Source organism: Myotis yumanensis, unplaced genomic scaffold (genome assembly GCF_028538775.1).
Source record: "Myotis yumanensis isolate MYYU_CA2020_CCGP unplaced genomic scaffold, mMyoYum1.0.hap1 SCAF_4, whole genome shotgun sequence".
NCBI lineage: Eukaryota > Metazoa > Chordata > Mammalia > Chiroptera > Vespertilionidae > Myotis > Myotis yumanensis.
This window is the reverse complement of record NW_027223755.1, coordinates 73,632,226-73,646,855: the sequence shown is the minus strand read 5'-3', so window position 1 is coordinate 73,646,855 and position 14,630 is coordinate 73,632,226. Positions and strand designations below refer to the sequence as shown.

Here is a 14,630-nt window from a genome sequence, read left to right as displayed (position 1 = left end):
AACAATACAGAGAAGTATAAAAAGTATAAAAGCAAAAATCATCCTAAATAACTGTCATTAACATAAATATCCTTCCCAAGGGTGGATGGATTTATTCTGTATATTTACAACAATAATTGCAACCATTACAAAAATTATAACAATTAAGTCTATATATTTATTCAGTTTAAATATATATATGTAAGTATGTATACAAACACATATACTCTTTTATATATACTAAAAGCAGAGAAATCTTTAAGATAGCAACTTTCATGAATATAAATAGATATATATACACACACACACATATATATATATATATATATATATATGTATATTGTTCCAAGCACTCACATTGTTTCTGCATTTTCATTTAAGCAAGCCATGTTTCAGGTTATTTTGTGTGTATGGTGGGGGGAGGGGAGGTGTTGATGTTGATGATGTTGACTGTTTAGGACAGTGATGGCGAACCTATGACACGGGTGTCAGAGGTGACACGCGAACTCATTTTTTTGGTTGATTTTTCTTTGTTAAATGACATTTAAATATATAAAATAAATATCAAAAATATAAGTGTTTTACTATGGTTGTAAATATCAAAAAATTTCTATATGTGACACGGCACCAGAGTTAAGTTAGGGTTTTTCAAAATGCTGACACACTGAGCTCAAAAGGTTCGCCATCACTGGTTTAGGAGATCAAAAGATTTGTCTGTTGTTTTACTTTTAAAGAAATTATAAACCATCTAGCTACAATTTTACATAGCCTGAGAACACAGATATCTGCACTAAAGGTAACCAGTTGACCGGTTTAAAAAAAACTAGCCCACGATCCTAAGCAAAAGAGCAAAGTAAACAATAAGTTTTCAAGGCCTCTCACCTCTTGGTCAGAAAGAGGACTGCTCTAGCACTTAAGACATGAGAGGTCTACCTTCCTATTATTAGTTCTAAATTCTAAAATTCTGTGGTGCCTGCCTCCCCATTCTCCCACCATTCATTCATTCATTCATTCATTTTGCTGCTTTCAAGATATTTAAAAAGTTTACTTTCCCTCCTATCTCACTGGCATTCCACAATTCAAAATAAACCCTTCCTCTGACTGACAACTCCCATTTCCTCATGCACTTATTCTGCTCTAGGGATGAATAAAGAAATCTGGTAAGACCAAAGGTGTGTGCAATTTTTGGTGAGAAGGGCAGCAACTCAGAAAAAATATATATAAATAAATTTATCGATAGAAAATTTTAATTTTAAGTTATAACAGCTTTATGAGTTCCATGAAAAACATAAATAATCTTACAACTTAGATAATGGATTTTATTGATTCAAAGTTAGTCATTAAGAAAATTAGTGTTTTTAGCTCCTAAAATATTCATACCTGAGCATATTTAAAATGGTAACACAGAAGCAGCTTTCTAATCTTTCATCCGTTACATTTGTACAATGCTTTAAAGTTCAAAGTGCACTTATATGCATTATTTATTTTCATTCTAAAACAAACAGATGTAGTAGTCACTATTGATTTGTCTCTCAAACATCCATTTCTCCCCCATTTTTCTTTACCATTATGTTTTAAATATCCTCCGTCTACCATGTAATTCAGGGAAATGTAATGCCATCCCCAATTGCAGGGATATATCCTGATTAGTAAAAACCAATTATGATAGCCCCTTTCCCCTTGTCATACCTGATTAGGAAGTAAATGTATGTGACTTAATTCTGGTCAATAAAACATGAAGAGAAAAGTATACAGGTAGGCTTGTGCAAAAGATTTCCTGGCCAATGCATGTCTAGATGTGATCTTGCTACCAATCTGGGGATGAATCCAACACACAGGGAAGAGGTGAGCCAAGAAAATCATAGAGAGGCAGACCAAAGCTCTGAAAAACTAGCCCTATCTCCATACTTCAGTGTTCCATTGAAGTAGCTACTGCATGTCAGGCATTGTAATGTGGTGACATCGAGATAAATAGTATATCCCATCCATCTTTCCTTTCCCAACCTAGACCTCCTTCTCTCCCTAAAAGTTCTCTTTTATACTTAGGCCGAGCTAGGTAGGCAAGAAAAGGAGGGTAGCTACTATAACAGTAATGGTGAACCTTTTGAGCTCGGCGTGTCAGCATTTTGAAAAACCCTAACTTAACTCTGGTGCCGTGTCACATATAGAAATTTTTTGATATTTGCAACCATAGTAAAACAAAGACTTATATTTTTGATATTTATTTTATACTAGAGGCCTGTTGCATGTAAAGATTCATGCAATAGGCCTTCCTTTCCCATGGCTGCCGGCACCGGTTTTCCTCCAGCACCCAGGACCCAGGCCTTCGCTCTGGCCGGAGCTGCCTTCAGTTTTCACTCCGCCGCTTCACGCCTACATATGCAAATTAACCGCCATCTTTGTTGGCGGTTAATTTGAAAATCTCGCTGATTAGCCAGTGGGAGGCGTAGCAAAGGTACGGTCAATTACCATGTTTGTCTATTATTAGGATATTTAAATGCCATTTAACAAAGAAAAATCAACCAAAAAAATGAGTTCGCATGTCACCTCTGACACATGTGTCATAGGTTCGCCATCACTGTACTATACTCTGCTAGATCAACATGCTTTGCAACAAGCACAAGTGCTCCTGGTACACATCAGGGTATAGCATTTCCTCTTCCAAGGGACCATTTCCTCTACCAATTCATTCCAGTAGTTCCTACACAGGTTGAGGAGTCACTGGAATTATAAAACAACTTCTCTCCAACCCTGATGCTGTAAAAAGCTGAGTAAGTAGCATATGAAATCCGATGAGGGACCATATCAAGAAATACATGAGAACCACAGATTGAATATATGACTAGATAACTAAGCAATTCACCCTAAAGTATGAATGACTATAGGTTCAAGAATAGCAATATTTCTTTTTTAAAGAGAATGCTATTAAATAAATCTCTAAGAGAGAGTATAAAGTAGGTGATATTTTAGAAACAGATAGTCTCTTTAATATATTTTTATTAACCAACAGCTCTTAAGTTAGTTCAAAAAGGGTATCATTCAAAAATCTACATACCTTAACATTTTTATTGCAACTAAAATATTAAAATGTACATTCTCAAGACAATCTTTTAATGCAAGACTATCATCTTTTAAGTAAGGGTCTATGAATTGTAGTGCTATTTTACCTTTTTCTAAAAACCATGTCCATAGTACATCACCTGTGATTTCCAATTTCTATTTCTTAAACATGGAAAGACATCTCACAAATGCTTAAAAGCAAGCAGAAGCTTTTTAGATTTTTATAATTTTTTCCCTAACTGTTTAAATTTATTTCACCCACACTTGTTTCAACTGTTAATTAATTTTAGCTACTCACCTGTTTTCAAAGTGCCCACTGGTTCTCATACAAGCATCTTTTTTGCCTTCACAGTTCACTGAATAATGTTTCATTAAACTATGTAATTACAACATCAGGTACAACTGCCATTAACAATTTGTTGGGTATAAACACAAATAATTCTTGGTAAGTATACAGTAACTGGTTGGAGTAAAAGTTCAAGAACAAACTAGAGTCTACTGCCATTCGGTGATGTAGCAAGAGCATCAAGCAGTAAATGAAGTGTACCACTTAATCTTTTGAGGGAGTTAAGCAGAAGTGAGTTAAAAGAGATTCATCTATAAAAGGCTGCTCCTAAAGGTCTTTGCTTATTCTATCTACCAATCAACCCTGTAACAACTCATATATATCAGCAACTTCTAAATCTGCTTCTAAGAATCAAACAGTGCCAGGCATCACACCTGGGCACTTTATATGAATGTTCTCAATCTCTTTTTAAAGAATTTTTGATTTTTAGAGAGAGAAAGGGAGAGGGAGCAAAAACACCAATGTGAGAGCTAAACATCTATCCGCTGCCTCCTGCACGCCCCCTGCTGGAAATTGAGTTCGCAACAGGGCATGTGACCTGACTGGGAACAGAACTGGCAACCTTTTGGTGCACTGGACAATGCCCAACCAACTGAGCCACAATGGCCAGGGGAAATTTTCTCAATCTTGATGAAGAACATAATCACAGAATAACCTCTCCCTTTATTTAATTTTAAAATTTTGTTGGGAGTTTTTGTGTGTGTGCTTATGTGTTGATTTTTTTAAAATATATTTTTATTGATTTCAGAGAGGAAAGGAGAGGGAGAGACAGAAACATCAATGATGAGAGAGAATAATTGATCAGCTGCCTATCCCGGTCATGTGCCCTGTGTGAGAATCCAACTGTGACCTCCTGGTTCATAGGTAGAAGCTCAACCACTGAGCCATGCTGGCTGGGCTGATTTGTTTTTGAAATGGCTACACACCACACAGAACAGTATCCTCATAACTAAAGAAAGTAGTTCAACACAAATCATCTAAATAAATGTACTAATTTTGAATACAGCTAAAATCTGACATTACTTCACTAACGAAAAAAGCAATAGAAGTTTGTTTAAGAAAAAGATTATCTATCATGAGATTTTACCTAATACCAATGAATGCTATAAAAAATGTGGATGTGACTTAGGCAGATGTGGACATAACTTAGCTAGAGATTTTCGTTAAATTAAACTACAACTGTGATATAACATTGTAAAGAAAATGACCAAACTGTGTAGAGTCGTATCTATCAAATACATACATTTCAAGTTCACTGTTAAGAATTCTTTCTGACAAAGATGATGAGCATGAAATGGCATGAGAGAATATAACAAAGCACTTACTATGGTTTAAGAACAAATCATACATATCTTCCGAAGGTCCCACAATAGGAGGAAACACATTTCTAAATTCTAAATCTTAGCTTTGAGAAAGGAGCTGGAGAAAACATGGCTACACAGCAGCCTCCACTGTGTCTCTAAAACTTATCTGTCCCCATATATCTCTCATTCCATTTTTTCTGAGTAGTTCAGAGACTCGCCGAAGTCACTCTATATCAGTAGTTCTCAACCTTCCTAATGCCGCGACCCTTTAATACAGTTCCTCGTGTTGTGGTGACCCCCAATTTCATTGTTACAAATTGAACATAATTTAAACACAGTGATTAATCACAAAAACAATATGTAATTATATATGTGTTTTCCGATGGTCTTAGGTGACCCCTGTGAAAGGGTCGCTGCTCTATATGAATGGGTAATACACACTTGATTTCTATACATTAAGAATCCCAAGTATAGTTCTATCCTGCAGATCAACACAAAAGTGATACTCTGAAGTAGCTTAAGTTACTAAAACCATACTGTCTTCTCCTACAGAATCTCTATAGTTAGAGAACTTCAGATACCCCCAAACTGCTATTTCCAAAGAAATTACATCTTGACAAACCAACACCCAGACACATATTAATAACACCAATCAATGCCACTAAGTGTTAACTGCTTGAGAAAAGAAAAAAAAAGAAATAAAGAAAAAAGAAAGGGAGGGAGGGGGGAAGGAAGGAAGGAAGGAAGGAAGGAAGGAAGGAAGGAAGGAAGGAAGGAAGGGAGAAAGGAAGGGAGGAAGGAAGGGAAGAAGGAAGGAGGAAGGGGAAGACAGAAGATTAGAAAAAACAGATCACTTCGTGGTTTTAGACTTTGAAGCCAGAAATAAATTTTTTTTAATTTAAGTATGTACTGTGCTACTTTCAAGATATAAAACAGATTGCTTAAACTCTAGAAGATTATTTCCTACAGTCAAAGTGAGGGTTTATGCCACTTAACTCATAGAGTTGTCTGAAGAGTAGTATTTACTGTATGGTCCCTATACAAAATAGGCACTTAAATTGTAACAGGTATTGTTATTGGGAGGTTCAAAATAACACAATTTCAGTTATAATGTAATTCCTTTTTGAAGATTAAAAGGGAAATAGCAAAAAACTATCAAACCATCTTCCCTGTAACATGATTCAATATGAACTTAAACACTGGTGTTGAGAGAGTGATATTTTTCTAAACACTCCTATGACAATAACTTAAATCATTTTAGGGACATCTGGTATTTAAGATGACTAAAAACCTTATACATAATTTATCTGGAACTGTGGAAGTTTCTCATTTTATCATCTTATTATTAAGTCAATTCTCTTTGGATGTAGACTCCTTACAGTTTATTTTAACCATAGTAAATCTCACCTTCAAACGTGTAACAATAATGTAACTATCCAATGAACTGTATTTTGTTTTGTTACTTAACATTTCAGCATGCCCTCTATTTCGTTTGATACATCCTTTTGGCAAGCCCTTTGAAACTAAACAACTACCTGTTCCATTTTGAAAAAAATCTGAACCAGTAACTAACCAGAATAATGGCCCAGTCCCAGCATGGGGATTACAGAGGGGACACAGAGAAGTAAATGGACTGCTGCTTTCCATTTATTCCTGAGTCACATTTTTACAGTCTGGATTTATTTCATGTAAAACCAATTAACAGATTACCAGACACACCCATATTCAAATGCAAGTAAAGAAATATGGTAAGCCATGTATAAACTGTTTTAGGTTTTATACTTTTCTATTTTCCTCCATTAGCATAAATGATAAGAAGTTGACTATTCTGTTACATTTTATTTCCTTCAATATACTATCCCTTATTTGCCTTACCTATTTCCTATCAGCAAAGACTCTATACACTTGGACCTTCATACCTCAAAATGACTCATTTTTAAATACAAGGAAGGTAGGCTGGATTTCTCTGGCCTAATCTCCACCTACTTTCATAGCTTCCTCTCCCACAAAGACCTCCGGGCACAGCAGCCTTTTATGTCCAGCTCAACAGGACCCATAACATCCAACCCACATGCCTTTGCTCATGTCGTTCCCTTCACCTGGAAAACTGCCCCATACACACACAGCCCTCAATTTGCCCATTAAAATATTTTAAGGCCCAAATGGAGTTTACCAGCTGTAAACTCATTCATAATTCCCCAGTCAAAAATTAGTAACACACACACACACACACACACACACACAATGTTTCCATGCACCTAATAAAGCCCACAGGAGTTTTGTGTTGCAATCATATCTGTGCAAGTCTGCTTCTCCCTTGAAGGCAGCTACTGGGTTTCATTCATCTTCATATTCTACCCACTCTTCCATCCTCACCACACAGTAAAACGCCCTTGCACATATTAAAGGTCCAGGCTGAACTATACTATCCTTGATTCTAATCCCAGTCCTTTCATTTGAGGGAATAAATGACTTTGATGTGTTGAAGATTTTATTAATAGTTAATACCTACAAATACAATAATGAAAACATTAATAACTACAGAACGCATTGACTTTTTCAAGTTTGTTATTGCAACAGAGGTCAATGAGCACAATAAATCATCCATAAAGATAATCATTTCCCAAGAGCTCCCCAAAAGTCTCATACATATCAACATTAAAATTAACTTTCCTGTCCTCCATTTAAAAAAAACTACTTATACCTGATACATACCCAGAAATGCAAACTCCCTGAAAACAAAAGTGTCTATACACTCTGCTAAGAATCTATATCAAAGCCATGTAATTTATTTGATAACATCTTTCTTCCAGTGCCCATAAATATAGTTTTCATCTTTTGTGCAACTATAAAGGCTAATGTATACAATGGGGACAAAGTTTGGGAATAATTGTAAAATACACTAAGTACATCTCTCTCCCCCTTTCTCCAAACAGCTACTAAGAATGCCACAAACCAGATCTAATTTTTGGTGGAAAATGTCTTCTTAAAAGTGGCCTCACATCTAATTTTAAATCATTCTTATTATAATTGTTGTGATCTTTTTATCGCCCAACTTATTTATAGGAAAAGAAAGGATTCCTCAAAAATATATACAGCGCTTTAAAAATTAGGTATTTATATTGTAAAAAGTATTCCAACTTAGATATAGTTCAACTTATTTTACTATCTGTGGGCAGATGTCATTCCTATCACAAGAACTGCAAAAGCAAAAGGAATAAATACTGACTTATTTTCTTAGCTTATTAAAAATCAGCTGGTCTTAAATTTTCCAAGTCGATGTTCTAAAACAATAGGTTAAAAGGGGGCCACTTGCTGACCAGCCTCAGCACTCCTGACACCAGAGTTAAAACATTCGCACAGTGTAGCAACAGTAGCCATCTCCCACACAGACTCTCTCCCACCCATTCACTTTTCCTCCTTCCCAGGGAGGACCAGGACGACCATACACCGACCTCACTCCCCCCACCCCACCACCACGCACATCGCCATCACCGCCCGCCCGCGGAACAGAGATGTGGGGGCTGCGGACCATGAGAACCTGCGCTTCTGCGTGTCGCTTCCCCTGCATGTGGGATAAACAAACCCGCACGGAAACAGTAACCACCAGCAGAGTAATTCTGTGACTCCGACTAAAGCCTCGGTTAAGTTTTCAGCTAAGTCCGGAGCTCAATCCAATAGGTAAATCCCTGCCCCCCTGCCTGAACACAAATGCCCCGACGGGAAGTTTACCCTGAAATGAATGCGGGCTGGCCCCTGACACCTCCTTCCATCAGACCCATGCCATCCTCCCTCCGGCCCAAACCCCCGCTCCTCCAAACCCCCACTCGGAAGGTAATGGTCTGGACACCATCGAGGAGTGCTGGGAACTGCGCTCCCGACCTCCAAACCCGCCCCAAAGGAGCCCTGCCTGCCCCCAGCTCGCCCTCCTCCCCCCAGACCCCGCTCGCGCCGCACCACTCGGGCAACTTGTGCAGCCAGCCCGGCCCGCCGCCCGCGGCCCCCTCCCGGCGCCCCGAGCCCTCCGCGCCCTCGCCCCGGCCGCGGCGCCCACCCCCCCTCCCCCCGCCCCGCGCCACCGCGCCTCCCGCCCGGGGCCTCGCCCACCCCGCTCCGAGGCCCCCGCCCTCTCCGCACCCCACCCCACTCAGCCCGGGACCCCAGCCCACCCAGCCTCCATCCCCCCCGCCCCCCCCGCGGGAAGAAGGGAGCCGCGGCCGCCAAGAGGCTGCCGCCGAGCCACACGGCCCGGCGCCGACGCGGAGGGGGCTTTACCTCAGAGGCGCGGCCGCGAGCAGCGGGGTCGGCCCGGGCGCGGGCGGCGCCCCCGGTCCGTCCGTCAGCAGCGGCGGGGGCAGCGGCGGCGGCACATCACACCCGCCGGCGGCCGGAGGAGGAAAGCGAGCCACGCAGGGAGGGCGCGAGCGAGGTAGGGGGGAAGGACCGAGCAAGGGAGGTAACGCAGCTCGGCGCGGACTGGGTGCCTGCACTCCTGCCGGTGCCTCCTACCGCCGCCTCCGGCTGGAGAGTCGCCGCCCGGGCCGCTGCTGCCGCCACCGATGCAGCCGGGAATGAATGCACAGCAGCGCCTCGCTTATCCGGAGGTCAAACATCCTTCTGCCTCGGGCATCCGGATCGGCGCCGGACCCGGAAGTGAACACGCGGAAAAAAAATAAAAAGAGGAAAGCGTCTCTCTGGCGGCGGCGGCGGCCCCCACGCTGCCCGCAACAGCGAAAAGAGCCGAGTGGAGCCGAAGATTACACTGGCTTGCTCGGATTGGTCGGCTCGCCGACCGGAAGAGAGGCAGCACGCTGATTGGCTGGCCAGGCGTATAATGACCAGACCACTCCTTCCTGCCCACTTCCTTACGAGCGATGCGTAGGGGAGACCCTGGAGGAATTGTGTTCCTCTAGTTGAGAGGCTTGGCGAAGTTTGTGGGGAGAACTGGAAGGAAAACACCCAGGGATTAGGAAAGCTACTAAAAATTCCGTGGCTTGAGTGAGCATAGAGTCTGAGGGCGCCATTGTGCCAACTCAGGGTGCCAAGGCTTCCCCGAGGGTGCCCAGCACAGCCCTCCAGGTGCCCAAGAGTTTTAGGACCTGCTCTAAGGGAGTGACATGATTGGCAGGTACGCCCACATTTTTTGTGACCCAGTGATACACCAGGGATTCAGCTGCTCAGTTTGTGAGTTCAGGTAATCCTCTGAACTATATACTGTGGTGGTGATTACCTCAGTTTTTCAAATGAACCTCCTGGAGTTCCGAGAGGCCAAACCACTCAAGTCATCAAGTTGTAAAACACTAACTGGAATCCATGTTTTCTGACTCCACTTTCTGGTCCTTTCTGACCACAGAGAAATGGCAGATTACATTCTTCCTCTCTCTGATAGTTGGTTAACTGGGATGAAGATAGGTCTCTTTGGAAGACCTCTGTGGACATAGATCCACCATGAAGACATTGTAGAGGACCCTGAAACTTTAATTTTTGAAAAATTGTTACTTTTTTAAAAATATATTTTATTGATTTTTTACAGAGAGGAAGGGAGAGGGATAGTTAGAAACATCGATAAGGGAGAAATATCGATCAGCTGCCTCCGGCACACCCCCCACTGGGGATGTGCCCGCTACCAAGGCACATGCCCTTGACCGGAATCGAACCCGGGACCCCCCAGTCCGCAGGCCGATAATCTATCCACTGAGCCAAACTGGGTAGGGCGAAAAATTGTTATTCTTAATAATACTTTTGTCTAAAACCCTTTTTTAACTTCAGACATTAAGGTGTGCATAAAGAAAAATCATAGCCTGGAGCTATGTTTAAAGATTCGTTTATCAAATATTTTAATGTTTTGATATATTTCACTTTATCAAGAAAGTTGAATCTTTCTTTTGCAGAAAAGGGAAAATAGATAGCTTTACTTTTCACAAAATGTATCTATAATTCTCTCCAAAGTAAAGAATTTGTAGGACATGAAAACAAAGCATTTTGTCAAAAGAGAAATTTGCTAAGTGCAAGTTTCCAGTGTACCATTAAAGATTATGAGAGCGATAACATGTAGATTTGTGCTATAATCATTTTCTTCCCAGGTTCCTTATTCATACTATTAAAATACTCTCCTTTGCCAAACTTGTTTTACACAAATTGATCAAGAAATATGCCCAAAATACAAATAAACACCAAAGATTAATCTTGCACAGTAACTTTCAACTGGTGTGCCACAAGAATTTTTTTTAAATATATTTCTTTATTGATTTCAGAGAGGAAGGGAGAAGGAGAGAGAGATAGAAACATCAATGGTGAGAGAGAATCACCAATTGGCTGCTGCCTGCACACCCCCCACTGGGGACCGAGCATGTAACCCAGGCATGTGCCCTTGGCCGAATCGAACCCGGGACCCTTCAGTCCGCAGGCTGACGCTCTATCCCCTGAGCCAAGCCGGCCAGAGCCCACAAGAATTTTTAAAACATGCAATACCTGACTATTTAGTCAGGGGCACTGATCTCTTTTCCTTTAGATTGTCAAATTAAAAAATGGCAACAGACAAAACAACAATAGCTAACTTGTGTGAATGAATCAAGATTATACCTATTTTTTGTCAGAACAGCAAAAAATATATTTTTGGTGTGCCACAGATTTTTAGTAATTAGTTTATGTGTGTCATGAGATTGTAAAGGTCAAAAATCACTGATCTAACACTCTGCTTTGATGCAGTGTATTAACAATGTGGCCAATCTGGCTGAGTTAAATACAGGTAGATTTTTCCCAACTAACAATGTAACAACCAACATTTGTATAAACACTGTATTATTACATTTGATTCTGACAACCCTTTAAAATAAATTTCCAGCTATTATTATTTTTCTTCTGTTAGGAATGAGAAATGTTAGCCTCATAGAGGTTAATTGACTTGCCCAAGATGACGTGATAAGTGAAAACCTGTTAAAATTAAAATACAAAATTATGAGATTAAGATACTTAAAAACTCCACTCTTCGAAACAAAAACAAAGGAAACATTTTCTTCCAAATATTTTGTTTCACCCTAATGGTAAACCTAGCATGGAGACTTACTGGTTGACATAGGGTACAGCCTGAAGCATTACCAAATAATTTCTTTCTTTCTCAATACTAGCCTTAAGGTAAACTTGATGGAGGAAAAATGTAATTAAGAAAAAATAAATGGTCAAGTAGAAAGAGAAAGAATGCAAAATGAGACATTGTGATAGTAGACAAAGCCTGGGAGCAGAGCAACATATTTCACTACAACCAGGAAAATAACTTCTTCCCCAGTCAAGCCTGTAGTCAAGGGGAGGAAAAGGAAGGATCCTGAGAGAAAGCCAGTCAGAATGCAGATACATCAGGTTCAGGGGAAGCTGTCACTTAGCAACCTTTCCTTCATATTGTTACATGACTACAGCTAGAAAAGGTCAAAACACTGGTTTATACATTTCTGAAAGGATGGTTTTAAGTATTTTGTAGATGGAAAAATGAAAGTACAAGAATCACAAAACTTTTCTGAGAGGCTATTGCACTTTATTATAATAATCTTCAGTAATCTATGCTAATAAAAGGGTAATATGCTAATTAGACCAGACATCTTCCAGGTGACCTTCAGGATGTCCTTCTGGACAAAGCCACAGTGGCAGGGCCAAGGCAGAGGCAGTTAGGGGCAATCAGGCTAGCAAGAAAGAGCAGTTAGGGGGATCATGCCAGTAGGGGAGAGCAGTGAGGGAGATTGGGCCTACAGGGGAGAGCAGTTAGGGGGATGAGGCTGACAGGGGAGAGCAGTTAGGGAATCAGGCCAGCAGGGGAGAGAAGTTAGGTGGATCAGGCAGGCAGACAGGTGAGCGGTTAGGAGCCAGCGATTCCCGGATTGTGAGAGGGATCCCGGGTTGGAGAGGGTGCAGGCTCAGTAAAGGGACACACACACACACACACACACACCCATGCACAAATTTCATACACCAGGCCTCTAGTGTTTAATAAAATCGTATCTTAAAGATTCCTTTTCTTAGCTCTGCTGAAATAACAAAATACCATTGACTGGTTTAAACAATAGAAGTTTGTTTTCTCACAGTTCTGGAGGCTGGAAATCTGAGATCAGAGTGGCGGCATGGTCTTATTTTGGTGAGACCAATCTTCTAGGCTTTCAGGTGGCCTTTACTGGATGCATGCAATCACTCTCTCTTCCTCTTCTTAAAAGGCACTAATTGCATCATGAGGGCCCCACCCTCATTACTTCTTCTAAACCTAATTATATATGAAAGGCCTCATTTCTAAATACTATCACATTAATAATTAAAATACCATCATATGAATTTGGGGGGACACAATATGGTCCATAGCACTCTTCAAAGGAATATGTTCTATGTAGAGAGTATATCATCTATAAATAAAAGAGCAGGTAAAGGTTAGAGGAGATATCAATAAAGGAAGATAACTGTGGACAACATAATGTTAAAGCCTCATAGAAGAAAAGAATACATTCTTAAGATAAAGTACTTCAATAAAGAAAATTGTTTACAGAGAAAACTTACAAACACCAAGAAAAGTATAAAGGTGTCTTACCAAAAAGAGTGGCTATCTCTTGCTAGGCAATTTAATTTTGTTGTTGTTGTTTGTTTGTTTGTTCCATTAGCAGGCCTGAATTTTGGCAGCTTTTAAGCAAGCTTGGCTATCTAAAGAATGCTATTTTGCGATAAATGCAGGAGTTAGCTAACGCTGTGATTTTTTTGTAATGGTTTCAACAACAGCTTGAATTCTGGGTAACATATAGATCTATGGTTGAGAGACGGTCATCATAATTGTTCTCTGTTTCATTTTTTCCTCCCTTGGTTTTATTTTGCTCCCTGTAGTGATATTTCTCTGATATCTATCTCAGGAGCTCATTGCACAGCTCATGAGCCAGATCTAACCAAGACTACGTGTCTTATCAACTCCCACTCACAGGAATCACACAGTTCTCTGAATGTACGTGTAGGACGCCAAGTAAGAGCTCTGAATTAGAGTGTAGACTTCCAACTGTGCCACTTCCCTGTCTTTTATGCCTTATCATGTTTTCCCTGTCTGCCGCACTGGCCTTCTCCTTTGGTTTCTTTTTCTCATTGAAACCGTATGCTTCCCCAGAACTCCATCCAATGTGAAGAAGTTGTAAGTTTGGTTTAGATAATTGTTCACCAGTCCCAGTTTCTGACTAGATCCTAGGCAACTGACTAGGCTTACAGAATTACTATATTCTTCTTCTGGATAGGCCCACATTGGGGCCAAACCTTGTCTAAGCCATGTCTGAATTTCATGTGCCCTTTGGACAATGAACAGAGAACTGCCTTGTGGGGGTCTGCATCTGTGTTTAATTAGGTTTCTTTAGTCTTGGTCATGCTTGTTCTTCATCCCTCTCTTCACCAACCACTACTGCTAAATTCCAGACATGTCTTTATCCTCCCACCAGTTCCTATGATGCTATTGATGTCCTATCTGGCTGAATAAGATCATAAGGTCAGCAGAATATAAGAGGCAGGCAAATGTCTTAGTTAGAACCCTCACTTCCATTTAGTTCTCATTCTACTAGTACTTCTCCTATAATTAGCATTATACCACATTTCAGTTTCTTTCTATTTTCCTTCTTTGCACAATTTAGGTAATCTGAATCTCAGTTGGCTCATTTGTAAAATGAGTCAGTAACACCTACTTCATATCAATGTCAGGAAGATTAAAAGCAATGATGAATCTTTAATGCACTTACCACTGTGCCTGGCATATAGTAAGAATTCAAATATATTCGTTGTTAGCTACCATGTGACTCCTAGGAACTTATATTTCTTAATCCTACATGAATGGTAATCAAAAGTTGGAAATATCAGGCCCCAAGCTGTTCCCCAGCTTTAAAAGTCCAAGACCTACACAGAACTAGATTTGCCGTCCTGCGGCAAAACATTCTTTAAATTTG

General features: G+C 40.4%; 1 protein-coding gene across 10 annotated transcripts in view; it reads right to left on the bottom strand.

The window, feature by feature from the left end:
* Positions 1-9,347, bottom strand: part of CSNK1G3 (casein kinase 1 gamma 3) — a 116,196-nt gene extending 106,849 nt beyond the window's left edge. For 6 of the 10 annotated variants that reach the window (XR_011471218.1, XR_011471219.1, XM_070412536.1 and 3 more), the window contains exon 1: positions 8,965-9,347. The gene's annotated coding sequence lies outside the window, so the exon portion shown is untranslated. The remainder of the gene's footprint in view (positions 1-8,964) is intronic. The other 4 variants (XM_070412541.1, XM_070412543.1, XM_070412540.1 and 1 more) reach the window with 2 other exon arrangements.
* Positions 9,348-14,630: the final 5,283 nt, after the last annotated feature.